Genomic DNA, 21,483 nt, shown 5'->3' on the forward strand with positions numbered 1-21,483 from the left:
CTTTGTGGGACAAAATGTTAGTAACCTGTTATTTTGTTTGCAAATCTTTAAAGTAGTTCAATATTTTATGGGAAAATTAACTCCTGCACTACTGAACAGCCAACACTTATTATCCCCTCCAAGAAATCTTCATTATCAGACAGAACTACAGTCAGTTATCTATACAGAAAATAGCTGACAACAGTACAGCTTGCAAAAAATGGCAAATACAACCAAGGACATTGGAAAAGTTCTTATTAGTTTGTATCCAATCAAGCTGCATTTAGAGTATACAGTAGGACAACTGGTCAGAAGTGTTCATATATTAGTTTAGAAGTTGAATCATTTTACCCATTACTGTTAGGACTTAAGTGTGCAACTATTCAGTGTGCTACTCTAAAGAAAACAAATATGTGAATTTGTCCTAAGGCAACATCAAGCATCCGCAGTATGTTCCAACCACACACACTGAGGCATTGCTTGTTGACTATGAACAACTGGTTTTCCCCCCACCACCAGCAGGAAATGCATGATAGACAGAGTTGTTATTAAAAGCAGGGGCAACTCTTCTATGCACAATGTAGCTTTTGTTTCAGGACAGGTTGAGAGGACAGATGAGAATGTGATGACAAACTACTGTACTTTACTTCTATATCAGACAAACGTAGCAGCATTTCACTGTACACTTCGGACAATTACATGACAGGATGGGATGGCTACCTAAATACGCTCAGTTTAACATTAAACTATACACCATCTACTCAACCCTCATGCACTTAATCATCCCTCAACAAACTGACTGATCCTCATCAAATTCCTGACGTTTATGAAGCTGTTACCACTCCAGACATCGCTTTATGTAAGGGCATCATTTGCATACTCTGCCTTTGTCCTGTTCCCTTCGAGCAGGTAAACCAGCAGTGACCACTGATATGGACACACTGTGCATCCACATAAGGTAAATGGGTGATTCAGCTGTGAATGGATTTAGAGGTTTTGTTACAGATCTGGTCTGATCACGGTTTGTGACCGTGAAACGCTAAATGCATCACACTGAAAACAAATGGGGGAAAAAATGCAATGCAAAGGAAGGAAAATATATATATATAAAAAAAAGATATATATACTCAGAAACAACAAGCTGACAAAGACAAGCATTCAAGCTTGACAGGATTCAATACAAAAAAATTGTTTCACAAATATTCAACCCAGATTCATCATCATGGCAGAATATGGATCTAACACCAAACCAAGGCAATGTGGGTCATGACATCCCACTTATCAGTCAGGATAAGGGATTGAGTTGGACAAGCCTGACAGACACCCAGTCACCGCTGGCAAAGGTGGTGAGTTAAATTTACATCCCTCAGAGCGGAGCCCGAGAGTGGTGACAGATTCCACACATACTTTTACTCTCTCTTAAGCTCACCAGCCTCCAATTTAATTATTCCAACATCAACCGAAGGAGGCATGAAAGAACCTGAGTTGTTAATCGCTACCAGTCATAAGTTCAACTACGTCTTCTTATATAATACTTAATTCATGAGAACAGAATGTAGAGATGTGATTAAACTCTGTGGAAGATTTTAACATTTATCATGTTTAATAACACCAAACTATGAGAAATGGCGCTGGAAACACATTTTCTCATACAAATAAACCAAAGTTCTATGTCCAATAACTTAAAATCTAAAAGGGGAGAAAAGGCTGGTGTCTGTAGCAACATTTGCAGCAGCCAAAGTTCTGTTACATTTTATAGATGGATAAATATGAGCCGTGTGTTCATCTTAAATCATGATATTGTTTTTTTTTTTACTAAAACTGGAGTTGTAGCATATCTTAAAACAGAAAAAAATATGAATACAGATAATTTTCACATAAAATTTTTTTTTTAAATAGTTCACGTTTTGAGCAGACATCATATCCATACTTTTTTGACTTGTATCTACAGTTTGAATTTATGCTTCTTTACTCTAAATAAGTATTTAATTTATGAAACATTCAGAAGTCAAACAATTACATCCGACACGTAAGGTGAATCTGTCTGTGGAAAAAGACTTGACAGAAAGTGACGGAAGTGGCAAATCTGTGTGAGATTCGTCTTCTCGTAGGCAGTCAATGTGACAAATGGGCATAAAACAATTAACAAAATGTCTCTGTGACGGCTTGAACAGACAGATACTTAATGAAATCTGTCAAAGCTGCTTCGCATGGACATATAAACTAAGATTACCAATGTCGCAACACTTCACTACCAATGATTGGGCTTCTGTTTCCAAAATGGAGGAAGCCAGCAGGCAAACCATATTTGACGTGCTAAGTATTGAGGATGACTGTCAACACTGTACTTAACAAGTGCTCAGATTAGATTTCTGTTTTGTCACGATAACAATTAGCTGTTATTACAACAGCTGTCATAATATTAATGCTGACATGAGTGGCATACTGCCTGTCCATCAGTGAAGATCTGGAGACAAGACACATCTTGCTTTGTCAAAGGCACATATTGTATTGCTGCTTATTTTTCCTTTTGGCATAACAAAGTGCATAACTCATGCTGCGTTATGTAGAAATAGCCAAAATTATTCAAAATCCAGTCTGAGTGGTCAGACTCAGTTGTATTATTAAATGTGGTTTTAATTTCAGTTTGTCTCTCAAACTAATGTATTGTGACTATTAAACCAGCAATAATTGACTTTTCAGCTGCTCTGGGCAGCAAAAGTTGTGAGTACAATATTAACATATTTTCAAGCTGATCTGGCAAACTTTAAAAAACATTTTCTTATTTTCACATCCAGCAGTAAAGGAGCAGCATTATAATTAATTTGGAATCAGACTTGAACACATCTGATGAGTGCAAGTTAAACATTTACACTCTTTTAGCTCAGTTTTTGGTCTCCACCAACTCCTGAGAGCTCTTTAGCAGCTAAATGCTCCACTATGTTCACCAGCTAGTCACTAATTGTGTCGGTCTATCATTTGGTGCTGAGAAGATAGTGTACAGGAAGTTTTTACTGCTTTCTCACTGAAAATATCCGCCTGCTTCAGCTGAAAACGAAGCTATAAACAGTGAGAGTAAATCAAAACAGTGAAGTCATGGATCAGATAGCTAAACTATATGCAGAAACTCACTATGCAGGTACCCTTTGCACATGGCTGTCATGTTTTAACATTGTCGTGCATTATACATATATTACTATTACAAAAATAATGATAATAGTAACTTAAAAATAAGAATCTGATTTGAGTTTTGGATTTTTATAGACTTATTTCCACAAAATAATTGGAAAAAAAAAAGTTCTCAGATGGTGGTTCAATGTGAGCAGAGTCTATTTCCAGGCTCCACAGCTGGAGTCGGTGATCATAAGCAGAGCCTGAGTCTGCTCTGAACACATGGACCAGGAAATCAGCTCCTGAACTCAATCAGCCCAGAGTGGAAGTTATCAGTGCTCCACACAGAGCACATAAGAGGGCAGGAATGTGCTGATAAGCTGAGCCACTGACCTGCACCCCGCCTCCTCTCCGTCACAGTGATTGAAATGAGGACAAAAGAGCCAATGAAAACCAGTAATGATAAGGGATGTTTCTGCACTATGAGAAAAAGGAGGTTCACGCTGAAATGTGATTGATGAGATTTTGCAGACCTCTTCATCCTGATAATTCCACGCCCCTTTCAAAGTGAGATTTACGATGGTCTTATTTACATAAGCAAGCTCTGTATAACTGGAGCCACATCCATAATGTAACCGTGCCATTTGTTAACCTAGAGACTTACTGCACTGTGGGAGCATGGACTTTAATGTCATGTTTTTAAGAGGCGTTTGTAGGAAGTTTTAGCTTGGCCATGTATCAGAGCAATGACCTTTCAATGTCCACGGCAGCCATCAATCAACTCAAATTATCTCCAAAAAAGTACCCTAAAGATGAGGTAGTATAAAATATACAAGATAGTTCACCAACCATTTAAAGCACACATCTACAAAATGTCATTACTGATTCCCATCAATATGTGTAGTAGAGTCTATTCAATCTTTGATTTGTGAAGATTGATAAAGATATACAATTAAAAAAAAACATTATTGCAGTGTATGACCGCTACATGCTGATGAGATGAGTAAGTTTAACATTGGGTTTAAAAACAAACTCTCCAATGGCACCAGTTGAATTATAATCCATTTTTTGCCAATAGAGCTACACTTAAGAATATGCAGAGTATCATTTGGACAAAAAACAGGAAGATGACATTAAACTGGGCTGCAATGCAGAACAGAAAGCCTGCCTCAATTGAAAAAAAAAAAAAAAAAAGGATTAGATCTATTAGCTCAAGGGGGGTGAAACAAGGAGTAATCTGTCTGAGGTTACACCTCTCAGGTGGATGTAAGTATCACAATGATTCTAATTATACAGAATAATCCATGCTGCAAGCAGAGATACAGTACTTCAGGATAGTGCAGGTTAACCCTCAAAATCATGTTCCCCGTTTATTCTAGTGGCGCCTCCAGGCTAACACTGAAACACATGCTCGAATCACTGTTTCACACTATATTTCCGGCATTGTTTTCCAGCAACCTCTTTCCACACAGTCAGACTATTAATCTCTTCAAAGAGGCACCTGAGGCCATATACTTTGACTGGCCATTACCAAATATGCAAACCTAAGGTTTTAAAATATAGAAAGTTTAGTATCTCCAAGGTTTACCATGTGTCAACACATCATATGAATCATATGTCATGTAGCTATGTTATTACCAGCTACTGAAAAGGCCTCTTATTCTAGACAGTTTCTACAAATACACTTAGGACTTAAAAACTGCTGTCAAATTTAACTTTAGTAGGCAAAATGTCAGATACATTTGTCCTTCCAAAACCACAATGACTCAAATGACTGGTGTTCCCATGACAGCTTAGGACAACATGATTTACAGGCCAACATGTATGGCTGCCCTTGAGGTCCTGGATATTCTCTTCATCTCAGGCGACATGCTTGCCAGAAAGATCCCCTGCCCAACACTATATACTAAATTATTAAAAATAACAGTTTAATTGTGTACTGAAACATCTAATGGCTGCTACAAATATCATCTGTACTGAGTCTCCCCCACTTCATTTGACAAATCTGTTGCACTGCTTAGCTGCCATTTCAAATAACATTTCTATCATGAGGCCACTGATGACACATTTAAATCACAGACCCGAACCCTTAGGGGAGCCCAACACTTAAGATGTGCAGTAATGAATCATCATTCTCCCACTGATACATACACAAATTATACATATTAAAGTTAAGAAATATATTACTGCATATTTCAAATAGTCTTTTGGGAGCTTCAGTTACATTAAAAACATGGTATACATTATAAAGACAAGACAAATCAGAAACAACATTATGACATTTCAGAACACATTTAACACATGATATATTGGGCATTATTAGTTCTGCTTATATACAATATGATCTACACCACAGCTGTGAGATATGGTGGCCAACCAGGCAGAGGCCTTCATTGTTTATTTCCCGCAGCAGTCAAATCAGTTCAGTAAACTAATTAACTCATCAATAAAGGAGTTTTTAGAAGGATAAAGAAATCCAAGCCGAATCACGATATTTTGATAAACATAACCCCATGATAATACCTACTTTTATATACATTATATATTTATATATATTTTATTTATTTAATCTCCTGGCTCATTCTAATTTTGCACACTATGTGCAAATGTAAAATGGCACGACAAACGACAGCAATCTACAAAAAAAAGGACTGTCCAGTATTATCGATATTCAACAGGTTCATGTTAGCAGCATCCATCAGTTGGTATGGCAATGAAAATAATGAGATCTGAAGAGATGAATGAGCTACACCAAACACTGACTGTAGCCTACAGCAAAGCCCCCGCACACAGCTGACATAGTATTATTATGACTGGCTGGGAAAACTGTACACACACCGGAGTAGGCGAGCATGTATTTCAGTGTCACCAAACTAAAGCCAGCTAACAAGCTAACGTTAGCCAACTGCTACCTAGCTTCGACATAGACCCACATTGGGCTTACCAGTGGACCATCAAAACAGGGTGAGCCACCGCTTGACCTTCCCCATAACAGAGAAAACCCAATGTCGTATTTCTAGCGGCCGACCTCACCACATCACTCCCTCCTTGCCTCTCGTTGCCTGACACTTAATGAATCTTATGTCCCCTTCTATAACGTTACCCCTCTTGGTCAAATCAACCCCTAGCTGGCCGACATTTTGTTCCAGCGGCTAGGCTAGCTCATCCTAGCTAACGTTACCTGGACGCTCCGCGCACTTGCCGTGGGAATAACCGGTCCGCCCGATGACAGCTCAACCACAAGGCATTTTGTGACTCAATATCAGCCTTTAAACAAGCCCCACAGGAAATAGCGCAGTGGACATCATTATTCACGCGTTCAATTGGAAGATAACATTAGCATGTCGGGTAAGCAGCTAACCGCTTAGCATAGCGCGTAGATGCAGACTGCTAGCGGTGAGGTAGCTACGATAAGTTACCTCTGCTCGCACCGTTATCGCTCGCTTGTATCCGCAGGGGGAACACACACACACTCACACACACACACACACACACACACTCACGCATCCAGCGAGCTCCTGCGGCTACAGAGAAATATACTCCCTCAAACAGCAACGTACTCACGGTTAAACCAAGAAACCCATTCACCTTAGCAAACGCAATGGCCCTCACGGCGCGCTTGTGGAAATCTTACAGCAAACGAATGGAGAGGTCTTTTCCTGGTGTGGCTCCAGAGCAGCAGCCGCCGCACTGCAATGGCAGGCAGTGGATGAAGCCTTCCTTCTCCCCCCCCTCTGCTCTCACACTTCGGCTGCCGTCACCGCCGCGGTGACAGTGACAGGTTCGCCTGGAAGAAACCATTCCGGTTTGTCCGCGGGGGAGGAGGGGCAGCAGGGATGCAGAGAGGCTGTCCACCGCAGCAGCAGCAGCAGCAGCAGCATCAGTCCACCAGCATCAAGCGCCATTCCAGCGGGAGAACAAACATTCGTGGCTCAGGATGAAAATATGGAGTTTTATCAGCTCCCGGTGAACACTGCAGTGTCCACTGTGTGTGGACGGGTGGATACGAGTCCTATCAACCTGCCATCTATTTAAAATATACCCATTAATAAGGAAAACACCCTGACAAAAATATGCATTCCCTAAAAAATAAATAAATAAAAAAGTCTGCTGCGTTGTTATCACAGATGTATAAATAGCATCCACTCTGATGGCGATTTAATTGAGGAATATCACAATTTTCAGCAAATTAATGATGTAACCCTGATATTTATAGGATTTTATTAGTTTTGATAAAGTAATACGAGCAAACTATTTTTTATTCATGGATTGATGACTATAGTCATAACTCTAGGACTACTGCAAATAAGAAATAGATGTCCATGGCTACTAAAATGTTAAGACTAATATAAGTATAGGCATTTTGTGTTGATGTTGATTAGTAGTTCAGATAATAAATTGGAGGAATTGACAACATCTCAAAATGGACATTAACTTTATTTAGGTCTAATAATCATAATAAAGATACATAAGTCCATGAAAACTTCACTAGGTAAATATATGTTTAATGGAATAAAATGATTAATTTATGTTGGTAGTCTGGTACTAAAGCAAGGCACCGTGGTTAAACCGAAACACAACACCAGCCTCAAAATATTTAATATCTCAGTTTGGACTTTGCATGGGCTAATGAAATAACTTCCTTTTCCAGGTTATATGATTTCCCCATTGCACCACTTCTGCGTGTCGACAGCAGTAGTCCTAACAGACCTTTGTGCACACGAAGCATTGCACACACTGCCTTTGGTGCATGTGTCATAAGGTTACATTTTATCTTTAATGAGCTTTTAACAAGCATCCTGTTCAAACAAGAAAGCTAATAAATCTGTGTGAGCTGTTGAGAGATGTATCGGCAGTGAGAATGAAGCTACATTTCCCTCATGCACCTAAAATGGTGGTAGGCCCTTCTAGAGTTTCTAAGATATTTTTAAATCAATTTTAAAACTGTACATTGATAGGTTTTTTTTTACTCTGTTATGTGAACATTCAACTGTAAGACACAATAGATATTCTGTTGTTACTACCTATTCACCCAGAAGTTCACATCCAGATGCATATTATCTATATGCCAATGTAAAACAAAGAATATGAGACAAGGACTTTCTCGTGTTAAGTAAGCCTTAATATTGATTATACAGATCAAATTTAAAATTCGACTTTCGGATTGATTAGGCATCCTGTGAAACAACCTTTGACTGGACAAGGACAAGATGATTTATCTCTCATGCCTTCCTGTTTGTGTGTCTATGTGTATTTGTGCATAGCCAGGAACAGCTATTAATTCCAAAATGATAGCTTTATGCAGAGGCTTTTGATGTCAAATATATTTTACACTAATGATAAATTGTTTTGAATGCAAAAGAGGGAATGAAAAATGTATGTGGATATTACTTTTAACTACAGAAAACATAAACTCTTTGCAGGGAAAGCTGAGGTAGGCTACTTAAGTAGTAATGACATGCTGCATAAAGCCATTTAGAATGCAGAGGATAGAGCTAAAATCCACCCTACAGTCACGATGCTCAATACTCCTTCCCATGGGGTATACAGTTAATCAATATACAGTAGAATGTAAATTGTGCACTGCACCAAACTCCACTCTTAAGACTCTATCGCATGCACTTTAGTTTTTGTGCTGGCTATTCCATAAGTGCCTAATTCTCTGCAGCACCTTCTGTTGTGCATTTTATCACTTTGAGATTGTGTGACCGTTCTTGTCACCTCTACCTCTGGCACTAATGAGCGCAGGAGAAGATAGGGGCAGAATGTAATGCTGGGGGAGCACAGAGGTCCTGCAATGTTGCTGACGTAAGGAGACTTGCCACAGATTCCATTGGAGGATCGGAAGGAGAAGGCAGGGGCGGGGGCATCTTGAATGGAAGAATGCGAGTTGGCCAAGGTCATACAAATTAGATAAACAAGGGCGGTCATATATATCCTGTGGGAAAACAAAATATGACGAATAGCTGTCGTAAATATGTGACTAAGGAAGCTACGCAAAAAACAGTAATTGTGTCTGTGACCTGCACCTCTGCAGTTATGTTGAGTGTCCATTTATGGCAGTAACAGCAAACATTTGGCTGTATGTCAGGTTAGTTTATATCATTGAGCATGAATGATGGATAGATGTTAGTAATTGTCATCATTAGTCATCATCGTGCATTACAGTATGAGCTTGAGTATTGAAGCTAAAAGATGTAATCAACCTATGGATATGCAAACTTTTCTATAGTCTGCATGTGATTAAATTGCCAATGCTGTGAGCTTATGCCACTTAATTTATCTCTCTTGAAGCCCTTGAAATACCCTCTGTTAATGCTACGACAGTGTTTGCATCACTGGCTGCAACTGCACAGAGGGAATTTCACAAGCCGTAGCAACAGAATTATGCAGCTCCTCTCTAAAATCAGCACATTTAGACACACAGGCAGCATCCAAACCAGAGTATGACTGCAGGAACAAATCACATGAGTGGAAAAGCAAATTAGAAATTCACAGCAGGTTGGCTTTTAGAGTGCACTGCCCCTGACGGCCAGTGAGTCACCTCTCAGCTGTACAGGTCAGGAAAACAGCCTACTAAGCAAAGGTTGGCGTGGCTATCTATGAGGTTTAATGACTGCAGCTATCAAATGACATGACAGACGTTAAACATAGCACTGCAGCAGGGGCAAATAAATGCATTTGTCCAATAGCAGTGTGAGAGAAAAAAAATGCTATTATGTGACACCATGTTGCCAAAACTGGAAGATGATACTCAAAACTTTGTGCTTCTTATCTTGTTATCAAGTCTTTGGTTTTACAAATTGGGAGTACATCAGTGTAATCTTATAATGGAGCTAGCTGGCTACTGTTCAGATGCTTGTATTTCTGTGATTTCTGTGTTGTCCTCTGTCAGAATCCCTGACCTCTAGCATGAGAAACCAACACACTGACTTGACAGCCAACCCTTTTAGTTCCTTACACAAGGTTTCATAATGCCTCACGATTATGTGGTGCAGCACATTCAGAGAAAAGAAAGAGACAGGGTGCATGATCCAGCAAGTAAGAGATGTATTGTAAAGTCAGCAGTTAAAAAAAACACTTATCAAAAGATGCTTTATAGAAGAATGAAGCGTGACCTCTGTGAAGCAGAGGATGTACAGCAGTAAAATGCAGCTGAAACATGCAGGGGTTTGGCTGCAGCCTCCTGATCTCTGTTCCGCTTATTAGCAGCTGATTTTACAGTATGTGATTCTACCAGAGGCCCCACAAAAAGATGAAATATCTCATCTGTTATCTGGTGTATGACATTTATACTCTGCATTAGAATACAGAATACATTTAAACGATAATGATGCTCTTTGGGCTTTTGTGCACTTAAGCTCTTATGCTTTTTAAGGGCCTGCAAAAGCAATTAAACACTAGATTTTTGCAGAGGACTGCCTTTGTTCTTTATGATTTGCTTCCTCTAAGCTCAAATGGAATTAATAGTATAAATATTTTAATAACATCTGTATTGTCAACTGGCTGCAAGGAGAAGCAATAAAATAACTAAATCGGCATAGAAGATTAAATTTACAAAATATGAAATATCCAAATCATGTCAGTCTCAGAATTATGTGTGCATGCATTGAAGAAACTGTGCTTGCATTCATGCACATAATTACATTGTGTCCAATATGTTATTCCAGTGAAGACTTTATTGCACTGTATAGTATTGAGTATTTTTTAAACACTCCCACCTAAGTATGTATCCCATGAAAAGGTAAAAGAAAGGACTTAGTGGTGTTTAGCTGCAGTGAAAAAATGGGGGAGAAACACCACCTGACACTATGAAAATACAGGACTGTGATGTGATTGACAAAAGCACAAATCTGGATTTACTGATTCATACAAATTCAAAGCTAAAATCAGAAACCATGTACAGAAAGGAAATACATATTTTTTAAGATTCCCCAAATGAACCGATAATCTCCATCTCATTTTTCCCACCAACAGCTGAGAGCTCAGACATATCAGGTGACATGAAATGACCTCACATCCCCGCGCCAGCGGATCATGTGACACTAGGCCACCAACATCCAAATCCTCTCTGGATCAAACTACAGCATCATGTACAGTTGCAAAGAAGCAATCACCTAAGTATGTTTATCCCAGGAGGGGAGAGCTAATGCTAATAAAGATGAACAATTCCAATCAGTTAATGTGGATGTCTTTAGCAGCAAAATGGTGAGTTGAATCATTTTGTTTTTGAACACCACATCATAGATTGCAGCGTTAACCATGAAGCTGCATTTCTCATGGGGAATAAAAGCTTTTAAAGCAGCTGGATCGTGAGCAATCCAATTGTGATTTCACAGACAGCTGGAAATGGTGACAGTAAATTAATTATCTGTCTTAATTAACCAGAAATAAAAGCCCAGTGAGACCCACTTGACTAAAACCCACAATGTTGTTCAAAAACATGTGATATAAATTATCATTACACTTGGAGTGGAACCACTTATGACGCAGTGTGACCGCTGATGTGAACAGCCAGTTGAATTTTTAATGAAGTGGTTGTATTTTTTTTTATTTTCCATCAACCAGACCTTTAAATTAGTTTAGATTCATAAGAGGTTGTCTATTCATGGCTTTTTTTCCCAAGAGAGCAACCTCGCTCAGGATGAGAGTAAAGCAATTAGAGACCTTGGTGGTGTGGGATCAGGTGCTCCCTTCGGACCAGACCTAAGGGGTATTGTGGAGGGCAGGTGATGGGGTAACAGAGACAGGAGAGCAAAAGAGAGAAAAATCACCCAGGGCTAATTTACCGCACTGCGGAAAGAGGCCAGACAATACGATGAATCTTCGCTGCTTCTCAATTCAACTGGAAATTAATTTTATCACAACTACAGGTTGACTCATTGATAAATCCAGTGGGGAAAACATATTTTACCATAATTATTTTCTTTTAACAAAGAAAACAGTGTAAGGTCGCCCCCTGTGTGACACATCAAATGAGTGGGAGGTTAAACTGTATATTTGCCTGCTTGACCTCACCAACCGCACGAGCATCAGGATTCCTCATATGAACTACTTTTCCCAATCTAGTGGCTGAACAGCCCACTTTTTTTTGATACAGAAGCACATTTTAGCAATTTTTTACCACCACATTCAAAAGCAAAGCATTCATCCAAACCCAACCTCCCAACTGCACATCCATCCCCTCCTTTCTCTATTGCGTCAGTTATGCAAACATGGATGTTTGACTGTGTTCCTGTACGTTTAGGTTGTAAAACTCTGCCCTCTGCAGGACTTCAGCTGAACACTATCTATCTGCGTCAAGCATGACTGTCTCAAGCCCTCCAAGAGGAAATCTATATGAAGAATTATTCATGGTGGCGTGAAAACAAGCGTGAGGAGAGTGTGTCTGCGTGATTTCAGCCCCTGCTGGCTGATGATGCACGCGTGAACTAATGGAGGGAGACACAAGAAGGAGCTTGGGTTTTTCACCCACGGGTCCGCCTTGATGGGATGCTCCTGAGTCTAAACAGCATATGGTGCCTCCCTGGGCATCAAAACACATCCTACATGTCCAGCAACACAGCCGGCTGCGTGACACACACACACACAGACACACACATGCACCACTGACACAGCAGATCTAAATACACAAAATGTACACACACTTTCATTCATTCTCAAACACAGCGTAGACAATTTAGCTTTATGTAGGAAATGAAAATCAAAAAAAAGCATTTTATTCATTATGTTTGTGAGTCTTGTTCTTTGACCATAGATGACGCTGTGTTTATTTGCGATGATTTAAACCAATATTGTGTGATTTGACACTAAGAATACGCGTCATACATCACAGTGCTAAAGGATGGACTGAATAGTCACTGAAGTTTGAGATTATTACTCCTGATACCAATAAGAGAACTGAGACAATGAGTCTATTAATCTTTTGGTGGATTGACAGAGAATGAATCAGCAACTATTTTGATATCGATCAATCCTTTGTACTATTGGTCGGACAATAATGGGTAATTTCCTTTACAATGTTATGACAATGTTCTTTTTATAGATTAAACAAAACATTTAATTGAGAAATGAATAGAGAAAATAATCAGATTAATAGATAATAAAAATAATCATTAGTTGCCGCCCTAATAAAATAATCATATTCTTTCAATGACTCTCAGAGCATTAACAAAGATGTGCCCACTATAGGATATTATGTCATAGCAGAATTTAGATTTGAGGTGTTAGACTGCGGAAGATAAACACAAGTAAATCCAAAGTGAATCTGCTGCCTGTAAAATCTAACTTTAGGTGCATTAGTGCAAAATACAAAATGTAGCCTTCAGAAAAGCAGCATGTGTTCAAGTCATGATAATCAATCAACAGACAGTGTAATCTACAGAGCTGTGAACATCATACCCTGTGATTGATTAAGTTGTCTTAGGACAACCTTCCCGGTGTTTCATTCTTAATGCTTGACTTCCCCGCCATGGCCACCATCTTGATTCCTACAAACATTACATCATCCTGCTTGTTGTCCTTCACTTGACCCCACGCTCAAGTGCTCAAATGGGGGGGAATAACATGAACATCAAGCCCTCCTTGATAATCGGCCAAAATTACAACGAAAGCTTTTTACTGTGGTATTAATAGCTCTAGACTGTATTTTTGGAATGGAAAATATTGTATGCGATGTTGGTTTAGTGCTACGTTTTCAGTCATCCTCGGCTGCTGATGGTGCTTACTGTCCAGGTCTCTCCTCCTGAGATAAATCATGCAGGAAAGTCAATAGAGTTGTTGGGATTTATGTGGGTTTGAGTCTTCTCTCTTAAAATGATTTGTTGTAGATGAGGGACATGAGCCCGACCATAAAAACAATTGAGAAGCACAAGTCATTTTCTTCAAATCTTTCACCGACAACCAAGGTCTCTGCTGTTTGTAATCCTCAGCATCCTTTCAGAAATGAACAAGAGGGTATTTTATCCAAGTGTGTTACAGAGAGTTACAGGAAATCCATTTTAGGGCGTCTTGGCTTATGGGTATAATATAAAACTGAACAATTATTATTGGAAATAATAATAATAATAATAATAATAATAATGTACTTTCCTGTTTTTTTAATGCTTTTGTCATAATTTCAAAAAGCTGGTAATGTTACAAATCACTGCTGCAGAGGCTGTAAAGTCAACATATTGCTACAAGACGTATGGCACACGATAGTACTAGGTACACATAATGCAGAGTGCCTACAGTGACCTGCCATATGTCCTATCAGAGGACACATAGGCAGGCCTTGCTCCTGAGTCACAGCCTCCAGAAACACACTAAACATCTGCCATCCCCTCCGTACAGCCAGTGGGATCAAGCACGCAACCTTCACATGCATCACACATGGCCAGCTCCTCCTCCTCAGTGTCACACACAAACCCCCTCCATCACCTCAAACCATCCCCCCGTGCTCATCATCTATAGGACAAAAAAAAAATCATCTATTTGACTCTATTCTTACATAACAGACCTGTCTCACCTAGAGAAAATCAGCTGCTGCCCCAATCACATTGCCTGCCCTCGTCCCCCCTTCTCCTCCTTCCAATAAGGCCTCCTACAGTGGTAGTCGTGATAAATCTCCTGCACCCACCCCCCGCGTTCTGTTCCTCCCTCCCTCCCTCCATCTCTTTCCACAGCCCTGGGTGGTGGTGCATCTCACTCAGGTTTGGCCCTCTGCTCCCACCCTCGTGCACCTCCAAGCCTTCATCACACGGGAACAATCTCCCTCTAACAGGCCCTGAATATGCAGATTGGTTAATTCAGCTGCAGTTGCTCTCTCTCTGTAAATGCATCTGCAGCACTTTCCGAAGACTGAGCAGCGAATAAATGCTTACGCTGGGGCTTTTTTTTTGGTGGTGGTTAGGGGGAGTGCCTCTGTCCACGGCAGACTGCAGCCAAGAATGGGATTTCAGAAGTGGGATGGGGCAAGCAGAACTAATAAGAGATAAAGACTGTGACCAAGGTAAAGCTTAAGGCCCATTTGGTGACTGATCCGGATCTGTTAGAGAATAATTAATGTAATTGCGCTTTTGATCTTGGTTTTGTTGCATCTGGTCCTGCTGATACATTCTTAGTTTATTTGCAACTCACCTGGTTATAGCCTCTGCAGCAAACATTCCTTTAACATTTTCTAAAAAAGCTGAGAGGGCAGGAAAAATACTGCATTAAAAACAGATTTCCCAAAATCAAGGCACATGAAAAAGAAACAGCAACCCCAGTTTAGCATCCACACTGCAGCAGGGCTACAGTGTAGGTTTTGTGTGTGTAAAAGGAGTTTTTCCCATAATTGTGATGCAATGTAATGCACATAAGAAAAAGCTGCATATTCAGAAGCATCTCAAAGTTGATCTATATAAAAATATAAACAGCAAATACACCATATCCTCAGGAAAAAGATTTTTGTAGAGCAACAAATACAAGTCGCAGTGTGTTTGGATACGAGAGATTAGTGGTGTAAATAATACAGAGAATAAGATTTTGTGTAATACTAGAACAGATGGACGAATGCGTCTCCCCAAAGCATTAAAAAATACTGTAAAGGCTGCTGCTTTGAAATGGGACAAGATGTTGTTGATGAACGCAGAAAAATAACTTCTGCTTACACAAAGGCATCGGGTGCATAAAAGACTATAGTTTCCCCCTCCTCTCCATCTCTGTTGTGCTTTCTGCAGCCTTAGCACTAAAATCTGATTCAAGCTTTCTGTGAACAAGTGTGCTGCTTGCCAACACAAATGACAGTGGGAGTGGGCCAGGGGCCAAAGTCCTCCCCTGACTATCAAGAGAGAAAAGCAATCAAAAGAAGCAATCGATATAAACAAAGTCTTAACTACTATTGATTATTTAGCTCTATGCTGATGGGCAATGATAGTTATAGACCTAAATTCATACACTCAGTTGATTAATATCTTCAGTTTTTTTGTTGAAAAAGCCATTCGGGCGAGAATTCTTGCTGTAACACGACCGCTGATGGTCCAACGGCTCAGAGGCAGTGTTGTGTCTGTTGTGACATTTTAGTAGGATGCAATGGAAACTGCTCCTCAGCTCAGCATCCTGCAGTCTCATCACTCACTGTAAGGCGGGCCGTTACTTCCATCAGCTGCATTTGAGTTTGGGCAAGTCAGCAAGTTTTCCTCTAGTGCACACACAGCCTATACAAAAGAAATATACCATGGAAAAGCTTGGGAGGCTTTAGCTGAGCGCTCAGTCTCTGGTGAGATAGTGGCCTCTTGAGCCATTTGAAGCGTCCTCTGAGTGGCAGGCCATAAAGACAAATGACAGCGATGTGGTAAGTCACTCTCCATGACTTACAGAGCAGGAGAGGATATGAGAATACAGTTAGAGGATGCTGCCTTTTCCATTCAGATGAAGGCTTATGATTGCTGTGCATGGCTCAAAATCAAGGCCACCGCTAATCTGTCAATCACAGCCTAAAAGCATCCACCTCCAGCGTATCACTGACAGGTTTGCTAGATGGGAGCTGAATGGTGATTGTGTAATTACTTTTGAAATGCAGGTCTTTTGTTCAGTCAGTCATGACAATTCTTTTTTTTTTTTGGCTGGGACAGTGACGTCAAATTGTTTTCAGCTATGCTGGTTGCACGGCTTAAGGGATGGCAACGTTAGTCTGACGGTCAGTTGATGCAACATTTTGGATCAGACTTAGATATTCCAACTATTGGATGGATTGTCATGACAATTTGTGCAGACTTAACAGACTGGTGATCCCCTGCCTTTTGATCTCTCACCAGCAGGTTCCCTTTTAATAATATACTGTATCTCAACAACTGGAGAATGTATTGCCATGAAGTTTGATACAGATATTCATTCTGCCCAGAGGATAAATCCCAAAGACTTTGGTGATTCTCTGCCTTTTTGTTTAGTACCACCAAGTTTTCACTTATTCTATAAAATATCTTAACATCTCCTGAATGGACTGGCTTAAGCATTGGTAGAGAAATCCATGGTGCCCAGAGGATGTATCATATGGTTTTTTGTTTTGATTTGGTGATCCACTGACCTTTCCTCCAGAGCCACCATGAGGTTGACATGTATAGTTAAGAGTATTTATAGTTTTGTATTTTTCATTAGTTTTTGTTTCAATTTCATCTTTACTTTTTGTTTTCAATTCAGTTTAGTCTCTGTTAGTTTCCAGAGTCGGTTTGCTTGTTTCAGGTTTGTTCTTAGTATTTTAAAATGTTATTATAATTATATTATGATAACGTATTATGGTAATATATATGATATATTGAAATAAAAATACCATACTTGACTCCCAGTCATGTAGACATCCCATTACCTCCTCATACTTGTTATTATGACAGCTTTGACCAAGTTGAGAAAGACTAATGCTGAAGACATTTCCTGTATATTATTATTATATCATTTCAACTAGCTTTGATTTTTTCTATAGCCTAGTTTTTCTTTTTATTCCAGTTAGCTAAATGTTTTTTTTTTCACATCTAGTTTTAGTTTTTAGTTGAGTTTTAGTTAACTATACTGTTCTTGATATGGTTTTCAATGAGACAGTTACATCATTGTACATTTACTACAATGATGTGTTACTTTACATCTGGCGCCACCATCAAGCCAAAAACTGAATGTGTCCAACTCTTCGTATCACGACCAAATACGTGCTGTGCTTTGTGTTTGTGTGAAGCAAATATATGCTAACACACTAAGCTAAGACGGCGAGCATGATGAACATCACAGCTGTTCCACATCAGCATGCTAGCATAGCCGTTATGAGCATGTTAGCATGCAGCCTCACAGAGCTGTAAGCATGTCTGTAGACTCTTTAGTCTCATTAATAAATCAGCATGTCACACAGTGGCTTAAAGCTCTGTGACCGTGACACGCAGCACCACTAGGCTGAGAGTCGTTACTAACGCCGCAGTTAAAGATAATGTCACACGTAACTTAGAGGCATTCAAAACCCTTATGTACACAAAAGCTTGAGCTACAACTGGTGACCAATACTTGTATCAATACTTCCAGCAGCTCAATGGTTTTGTGGCATCCCTTAATGAGATGGAGCATTTGAGCTGAATTCCCAGTCAGGTCATAGCTGAGCTGTCAACATGATATAATTCCCCTGAGGCTGAGGCCCTCCAGCAGTCTATTCCTCTGTCTGGAAACAACAAAGTACATGTGTGTATTACAGTTGTGTCTGCTTGGATTTATGCACATCAGAGCTGTGAATTTAAAACACTGCTTTGTGAATTAAAAAACCTCAGCAAAGTATATTTCATGAGGATTTAGTGTGGCTATAAACGCAACAGAGAGTTTCACCTTGAACATTTCGGAACATATTGATGTATGTAAGGAGTGAGCAACTTGTTTTCTGCAACCTTGATACTCAAATCAAGTTTCCTCTTAGAAACAGAGTGAATCTTAATTCAGGTCAGGTATCATGTTACTTTGATATAGTGTGATCATGTATGGAAATGGAACTGGCTGTTTATGGTGGCTCATGAATCATGAATGCAAAACTTCAGCCTCTTTATGGAAGTTAACACATTTGTGTTGGGAAATACACTTGATCAATTAGTTGACAAGAATTTTCTGAAAAGATAGATACCACTCTTCTGTTCGTGTGGTCAATATGAAGCAACAGCCAGTACCTTGTTAAGTTAGCTTGACACAAAGACTGGAAACAGCCTGTCTCTATCCAAAGGTGATACATGATATCATATTAGGTAATACGTTATATTTCCATGCAGCACCAATTAACACAATATTTGATTTTGTTGATCTGTCCAAAAACCAAAGTATAAAACTAGTATAAAGGCATCATTACACTTAGGTTTTTTTATGGATTGAACAAGGCAAGACTAGTTGTTTCCAGCCTCTTTTCTAAATTAGTCTAACCAGCTGGTGGCTGTAGCTTCGTGTTTAGGAGACAAACATCAGGGTGACGAGTGTATAATCCAAATGAAGATCATATTTTTGGAGTTTGGTGCAACAAAGCCATTTCAGGACTGCCTCAAAATTACTGGAAACAAATGAATCATTTACCACCATTGTCTCTAAACTGTAAATGTGAATCTGGGGTCTGTTTCACCCAATTTGCAAGCAGCATTTTGTACCGTTTGCACCCTATTGCGTTGATTTAGACAAATTTTGCTAATCAAAGCAAACCCCATACTTGCAGCCCATGCATGAGATTGCAAGAGCTCTATAGGACTCGTTAAATTATCTGCAATTTGCAAGAGATGAGCATTTGTGAAATGTGCTTTGTGCAACCTTTTTGGATTTGGTTGTGGTTAGAAAAGTCCTGCCAGACAATTCGCTGTCCCACATAACACCTGCAATACCGAAGGGACCTTTTTGAATCTGTCACCAGTCGGGCCTTTCAGCAATATCCAGATGTACCTGATGTCAGGTTGCTGACTTGTTTGTTCTGTACATTTTGTTCATTAATTACAGTGTCTATGGTCAGGTGATCCAGCTCATTAATGCACTGTGTTTGCCTTTGAGTCAGTTTACTTACATTGGAGTCTAGAAGATCAATGCTGTCCAGACTCTTGCTCCTGTGAATGCGACCCTTGATGCGGCGGAGTGATGGCTTGCCCTGAATGGTGCTCGCTGAGGAGGCTGCTGTGATGGAGCCAGCAGTTGGGCTGGGGTGTATCCTGAGGTCAGCACGGAGGAGGCGGCAGGAGGAGGACAAAGAAAAACAACAGAGCTACATCAGGGCAAGCAAGTACACATCCTGCCTGGTTGTATCACAGCGGGACAAAGTACAACAGGCAAGCCCGAAGAAGAGGAGGAGTAACACAGTGGTCACGTTTCTGCTTTTCAAAAGGCCACAGTCCCCAACTGGATAAAATGGCATTTAAAGAAATCTATAATTGGATTTAATGTCACAGCCGCCCTGCAGGGGAGCTGGTTCGAGCTCAGGAAGCACTGCAGCTTCAAACACAGAGGGCCTGTGCAGCCCTGTGGGCCGCACGAGCCAAACTGTAGATGGGTCATGGTGAGACGCGGGGAGGAGGCACACTTGGCTGACCTATCACCAATACTCTCCGGAAATGTTTTACCCTTCACAAATGACATACTTAAGCAGCACTGTTGGAACCCTGCTGACCACATTAAAGCCCTCTGCCTCTCATTTCCTTTGTCTTCTCCATGTTTGTTGCTTAATTGCTGCGTAATGTGCTGTGTTTGCCATAAAATTAATTGTCCCCGTAGGGATGAACAAAGCTGAACTGAACTGAGAATTCAGATTGTAAATCTATCTAGAGCAGGGTCTCCATTTGAGAACAGCTCCATTTGTCTCCTCTACATCACAAACAAACACATTATTGATATATATTGGTACCACCCACTAGGTTATAACTAACAGCTTTATTAATGGTTAATAAATCAATTTCTAATGTTCTGTAGATCAGTTATAAGCATAAGTATACCCTTTGGGATGTTCGTAGGTCTATGTGTTGGTTGGTGTATTAATAAGCGCCTGAGGATTTCACATTTTATTGTGTCTACAGTCAAGAATGTTAATTAGCTGTTAATAAATTGATTTTGGTCCAAATATTTCCAGCTTTTTTCAGATTAGCTAATGAACAAAAACACAAATTAAGTGTCCTGTTGGCGGAGGAGAGACACCAGATGGCTACCCAAAAGTTATTCCCATTAATGGTTTACAGTTGATGCATAAAACATCAATAAATTAGTTAAAAATAAAGCCATTAGTTACAACTTATCACCCCCTTTTTTAAATAAAGTGTCCTATTAGAAAGTGGTACCATTATATCTATTGCATCACTAGTTAGTAAAGGTGAAACAATTAATCGATTAATTAATTAGGCAGAGAGAATCATCAACTACTTTGATAATTGATTAATCATTTTAGTCATTTTTTTTCTGGGAGAAAATCCCAAAAATGATTGGTTCTGGCTTTTCAGTTGTTAAGGATTACCTCCTAAAATGAACATCTTTGACTGGATAAAACAATAACATGATGATGACACTTTGGGCTTCAGGAAATTGTGACAAGCTTTCATAATGCAGCTCCAATTGCTGCTATTGTTACTGCCTCCTTCTCCTCTCCTCTCTTCTCTTCCCTCCAGTCCTTTCTCTCAGTGTCACGGAGGACAGTCACTCTTAATGAGGATTTACCTAACACAATATTCAATGAGGCAAAATCCTGTCTACACAATGCGGCTCAGGGACAGTAGATATCCATTAGCGTGCTCAGCAGCAGGCCCGGAGGAGCTCCCAAGGTTTGGAGACTCAGCAAAGGGAAATTATAGGAGAAAGAAATGAAAAAAGATGGAAGGATAGAGAACATCACCTTCCACTTTCTCTATGCATTAATTCAATAGTTGCCTGAAGCGGTGTAAGGTGCTTACTGGCTGGAAA

At 39.8% G+C, this 21,483-nt stretch overlaps 1 protein-coding gene across 10 annotated transcripts in view; it reads right to left on the reverse strand.

The window, feature by feature from the left end:
* Positions 1-19,684, reverse strand: part of tjp1b (tight junction protein 1b) — a 47,039-nt gene extending 27,355 nt beyond the window's left edge. For 6 of the 10 annotated variants that reach the window (XM_070830040.1, XM_070830034.1, XM_070830036.1 and 3 more), the window contains exon 1: positions 6,679-6,812. The gene's annotated coding sequence lies outside the window, so the exon portion shown is untranslated. Of the gene's footprint in view, positions 1-6,521; positions 6,597-6,678; positions 6,813-19,609 lie in introns of those variants that run through there. The other 4 variants (XM_070830038.1, XM_070830037.1, XM_070830041.1 and 1 more) reach the window with 3 other exon arrangements.
* Between the last annotated feature and the right edge of the window lie 1,799 nt (positions 19,685-21,483).

Source organism: Pempheris klunzingeri, chromosome 5 (assembly GCF_042242105.1).
Source record: "Pempheris klunzingeri isolate RE-2024b chromosome 5, fPemKlu1.hap1, whole genome shotgun sequence".
Classification (NCBI taxonomy): domain Eukaryota; kingdom Metazoa; phylum Chordata; class Actinopteri; order Acropomatiformes; family Pempheridae; genus Pempheris; species Pempheris klunzingeri.